A 5,535-nucleotide genomic window follows, 5' to 3' on the forward strand; every position below is an offset into this window, starting at 1 on the left:
CTATGCTCGCCTTAGCGAGTGAACAACTTCATCGCTCGCCTCGCGAGGGATACAACTCGCCATGGCGAGTAGCCTTGTGAAAATCTGGATTTTTAAAATGTTGTTATAAGCCGTATCTTGGGTAGTTTCATGTGCCTAGAGGATTTTTAAGAGGACTGGAAGAAGTTTTAGGTTTAAAAGATGATTAGGGAGCTTAGAATTGAGGTTTGAGTGAGAAAAATATCATTTTTCCCGAGAGCACCATATTTCTGTTCGCCTCGAACTCGCCATGGCGAGTACCTGATTTTCCTGAGCTCGCCATAGCGAGCAGATGTGCTCGCGAGGCGAGCTGCCCAGTATTTTGTTGGTTTGATTTCTGTTGTTGTTTGGATGGTTTATATTGTTGAATTAAGCATGGCTTGTATGTTGATATATATTTCCCTGGATGTCCTGGTTGGTTGTGATGAATAGATGCTGACTGAATGTATGTTGTATTTAATTAAAATTCACTTAAATGTTGTAAATTGGATGGTGAATCATATATATGTATATATTAGATTGGTTGGTATGTAGATATACTCAAGGGGATTAGTTGCATAAACATAACAGTGGGAGAGCTTCGGCTCTGGAACGCTCGGTCGTTCAAAGTGGTGTTAGTGGTGAGGACTTATGTCCTGATGAGAATGCTTTAACCATTCGACAGCGGTGTGGGTCACGGCCCTGATTTTTGGTACCACATGCATGGGTGTTTAGAGGAGTCTTAGTGGAGTGGTGATGGGTTGCATATGTTGTTGAGAGGGTTATAAATTAATATTGTTGATGATATGTGAAAATGATGATATTTATATAATATTGTTGATGAATTATCTGATAGGGTGTTAGATTGAATTGATGCATTCTTTACCTATATTTTGTTGTGAATCTCACCCCTTCTGCTTGAAAATGTTTCCCTTCCTATGGGTAACTTGCAGGTGATCCTGAGTAGTTGGTGGTGGCTCAAAGTGTCTAGGACTCTGATACGTGGGATGGGATTTATAGTTTAATTTCTACCTATGTATCAATTTTTGGAACAAGTTAATGTAGCCTTTGTTTATTGTTGAACTATTATGTTGAGGCCTAGTGCCAAGATTTATTGTTGGATAATGGAGTTTAATTTTGAAGAATATTCCGCTGCAAATTAATGAAGTTTTATGAAAGATGTTGTAAAATAGTTTTATCCTATTTAAGAAATTTTGTATAGTGGTGTGACATGCCGTTTGGTGTTGAACTCTGATTTTATAATTATAATTAAATTGATTTTGGGAACCGGGGTGTTACAGGCGGCGGCTGGCCGGCCGGTACAGCGGCACCTCCGCGCCGGAACCCTAATTCATTATTTTTTGCTTCTTTCTTCTCCTATTCTTATTCTACTTCCTTCTATTTTTGTTTTCAAACTCGACAAACCAAAATTAAATTGTAACGACCTAGATCTATGAGATAAAGAAAATACTACCACTTTTCCTTTGATCCGATTTAGACTCTGTGATGATGATGCTGTTTGCTGCTCTTGTGTACGGATTTGAAGGCTTGGGCTGATTTGGTTCAGATTCCGGCTGCTTTGTGGTTGTGCGATCTGGAATTTTCTGTGTCTTTTTCCTGTGTTCTGCTGTGTGTTCCTCTGTTCTTCTGCTGCGTTCTGCTGTGTTCTGCAGTGTTCTCCGGCTCCTTTTCTCTCCGTTTCCTCGTGTGCTCCGCTGTCTCTTTCTGTGTTGTGCAGGTTGTTATTTATAGTGCTGGGTTGAGACTTTAGGGTTTGTTAAAAAGTCCACAGAAATTAGGTGATTGGGATGGAGAGAGGAGCGTGATTCTGTTCCTGTGTTTGGGTTGAGATGAAACGCGTGAAAGCTTTGGGACGCGTGACAACTTATGAGTTAATGAGTTTTTTTTAGTAGTATGCAGATTATTATTATTTTTTTAAAATTAGATCTGTTGTAACTAATATTTGGAAAATATGAAATAGAAACAATGACATTTAAACATTTTCTACACTTTGGTTTTGAAGCTTTTCTTTCTTTATGCTCTCTTATTATTGGGTTAATTTGATCTAAGCTGGTGTCTTTTGGTTTAATTTGTTTTTAACTTTGCTTTGTTATTGTAGGTTAGCTTTGAGACACAGTAGCTAGTAATTCTAGTGGAAATTGATATAACTCGGTATCTAGTTAGCTTAGACAAAGTTGGCTTGGACATAAACACTTTGTTGTAGACTTAAATTTTATTATGTTTTAACCCATGTTTCATTAGCCGGTAAATAATCAATTCCTTTTCTGATAGCCATTGTCGAAATTCTGACTTTTTTGTGTGAAGGAGTAGGGTGTACCTCATTCATCTGATTTAAGATAACTTGGCCAAGGTTTAGTGAAGGTCTATTACTAATAGCTATCATTGCTTCAGGAAAAAATAATAATAGCTAACATTGTCACAAGAAAAAAAAAAACGAAATAAAATACATATGTAATTAGAAATAGTTGCTTCCTAGCTTGCCAAATGAGACAGTTTATCCACACTTTGTTAATTTTTTTTTCATTGAATGCAGCAGTACAAGATTTAGGAAGAGGCGTAGTCAGAAATGGATCCTTATCATATATGATGCATTGTGGAGAGTAGAATGAGATAAGTTCCTGGACATAGTGCTTTTATGCTCCTTTTAATCATTTGAAAGTATGGAATGACGGTACTTTTCCATCTTTGCTTCTAATTAATTGCTTTACTCTTTTTTCATGTTTGCTTGTTTAGGTGTTTGAAGCATTTGGTCAAGTGGTAGTCCAGATGCCTCTTGATGACATTGGACATTGCAAAGGTTTTGGCTTTGTGCAGGTGGATCTTATAGTGACCTATTTGACCAAATTATTTGTATCAATTTTTTATTTATTTATAAATATCCTTATGTTGATTAGTTGTCAATATCTTTTGTGGTAGCTGCTTTCAATGAATTAAACTGAGGTAGAACTTTAATTTGGACTCAACCGAGTAGTGGGGTGTTAACGATGCCATAATATTCTATCGTGAATGTAGTACATATAGAAATAAAATATAATTTGGCATTCATGAAGATTACGTATGGCTTGAAAATGAAATCTTTGTTGATGGAGATGTTATGATTTTTCTTTTACGAAAGTTGATACTATAATTCTCTTATGATTTTTCTCTTGCCAAAGTTGATGGTCCATCTTTTGAGTCTAACTTAAATTTTGAACTTGATTTTTGGCTGAACAAATGAGCTTTATTAAGCCTGTAATGAGTTTAGCTCAAATATCTCACACTGCTTGTAATTATCTACTCATGAATAAAGTGGCAGCTGCTACTTGGTTATGATGCTAATCTAATAATATAGTGGTCTATGTATGACATGCTCATTGCATTTGTTTTGGATCCAATTTTCTTGTTTATTTGTTGGATCTCAAACTATTTATGAATTGCTTCGCTATTACATAACTTAATCCTTTTGTGCTTTTTTTTTTTAGTTAGTTTTTATCATGATTTTGATTATCTTTAATGATTACACCTGCAGCTACAACTACAAGCTTGTTTAAGATACTTCTAAACTAGAAAAGTAAGAAGTTTATAAATGTGATTGGAACAAGAAGATTAACCAAAGAATGCTTTGGTGAAGGACTATACAGATTGAGTCGAGAATGATCCGTGAGTGAGGTTAATGTGCTAGAAGCATGATTGAACAGATGGAACAAAGTAGAAGATAAAAGAGCTTAAACAATCATTGAACAGGTAGCTGTTGATAGCTCAATGCCTATGTATTCTTTCTCGCTTTCGATGTCACTTATCTTTCTTTTAAGTTGGGTGTCTGAAAGATTGAGTTTTAATTACTTGTTTTACATTAATAGATTTATAAGGTTGCATTCTTAAATGCCTCATATGTGATGTTCTATAATTTTAAACGCCACAAATGTGATGTTCTAGTTTTTTTTAGGTACACTTTTGATTCTTCAAATGTGCTCTATACGTACACTTTTGATTCTTCAAATGTGCTCTATAGATTGAAATACTAGCGAGTGGTGATATATGGGTGGCTAGTTAGAGCAATTGGTTTTAACTAGTGAGTTGGAAAATATATCGTAGTTTGTATTAGTATGGCTTTGTTGTGATTTGGTAATTGTTCTTATCGCCTTGAAGTTAGACTAGGGCGATTGACATCAATACTCTGATTAACAATCTGCAATTGCTCGATCATTTTATGAAAAAATAATAATTTTAGGCAAGTTTCATGGGAAAATCATTTTCAAATCTATGAATTATCACTAAAAAATGGTGGCACTTGCACAAGGCTTCCACCAGGTGGGGTAGGGTAGGTGTACACAGTCTTAGTTTGCTTAATCAGTTGTTAGGTATTTCTCTTACCATGGTTTTTCCTCTGTTTAGAAATTTATACAGAACCTGGCCGTTCTTCACCTTGTTTTTTAAGGCTAGATTTTTTAAATTGTCTTTTTTTTTTTTATGAATTTATTATTATCCAATGACATGATTGAACTGTGTTAGAATGTGACATTGCTGAGGCTGGTGCCTTAAAGCTGCATAAACAATATCATACTTGTGGCTCATTCAATATTAGATCCTGCAATATTGGGTTGCTTGTTGAGTGTTCTGCTGTCTGGAAACAATATTTTGATAGCCTTCTATTAATGTAGGTTCACATCTGCATCCTGGAATCCACACTATAGAATATAACAACTTTGCTTTTGGGCCTTGAATATCTTATCAGCATTTCATACGTTGATGATACCGAGGTTTTTAAGGTATATGCATACTGCTTTTGTGTGCCACTGTCTCCTGTTCTAAATAGTCAGATTGATACTGTATCTGGTTTTCTTGAAAATAATAGGTTTGTTTGGACTACTGGAATTCCCTGGTGTCGCAGCTGTTTGAGCCATGTCGAAGTTTGGATAATCCTGCGGCTTCTGCAAACTTGATGAGACGTCAGGTGTTGTGAAACTTGTGATATGGCTCTTGGAATGTTAAAATCAAGAATTGGCGATTCTCTTTCCCCATTAAATAATTTTTCTCACAAGATTTGACCTAGCATCTTAATAGAATGCTTTATTTTTTGATGTTGCTCCTTTTGTTCTTAATGTTCACAAGAATACCACTATCTGTTTAGCATGTTATCATTGGATTAAGAATTAATACTTGATTGTGAAAGTGACTAATTAAATTTGTAAAATCAATAATGTGATTAGCTGTGATCACAACCATCCAAGTTTCTATTACCTGTTTTGTTTGTTTTACTCGCTTTTCCCTGACTTGATCATTTTTAAAGCATGTTATGTGGTGTTCCTACCACATATCTTCATGTTATATGAAGGATCCATCTTCACTTGTATTTTATCCACATATCGTGATTGATGTTGTTTGGAGATGTTAGTTATTTTATCCATCTTTCTCTTTAAAAAAATTTAGGTTTTAAGATGTTGTGATTGATGTTTGGTTGAAAATTTCAGGTTTTTTATCTATCATATGTGAATCCTCATGGATTTGTATAAGTATTGATTGGCTTGTTTGGAGATG

The 5,535-nt window shown here is 35.0% G+C and overlaps 1 long non-coding RNA gene across 1 annotated transcript; it reads left to right on the plus strand.

Annotated features, from left to right (window-relative positions):
• The first annotated feature begins 2,550 nt into the window (after positions 1–2,550).
• On the plus strand, positions 2,551–5,227 carry LOC112418275 (uncharacterized). The gene is made up of 4 exons (XR_003008525.2): positions 2,551–2,832; positions 3,527–3,741; positions 4,659–4,766; positions 4,853–5,227. It is a non-coding gene; the product is annotated as an uncharacterized lncRNA (long non-coding RNA).
• Positions 5,228–5,535: the final 308 nt, after the last annotated feature.

The sequence above is a fragment of the Medicago truncatula genome, chromosome 4 (assembly GCF_003473485.1).
Source record: "Medicago truncatula cultivar Jemalong A17 chromosome 4, MtrunA17r5.0-ANR, whole genome shotgun sequence".
Taxonomy (NCBI): domain Eukaryota; kingdom Viridiplantae; phylum Streptophyta; class Magnoliopsida; order Fabales; family Fabaceae; genus Medicago; species Medicago truncatula.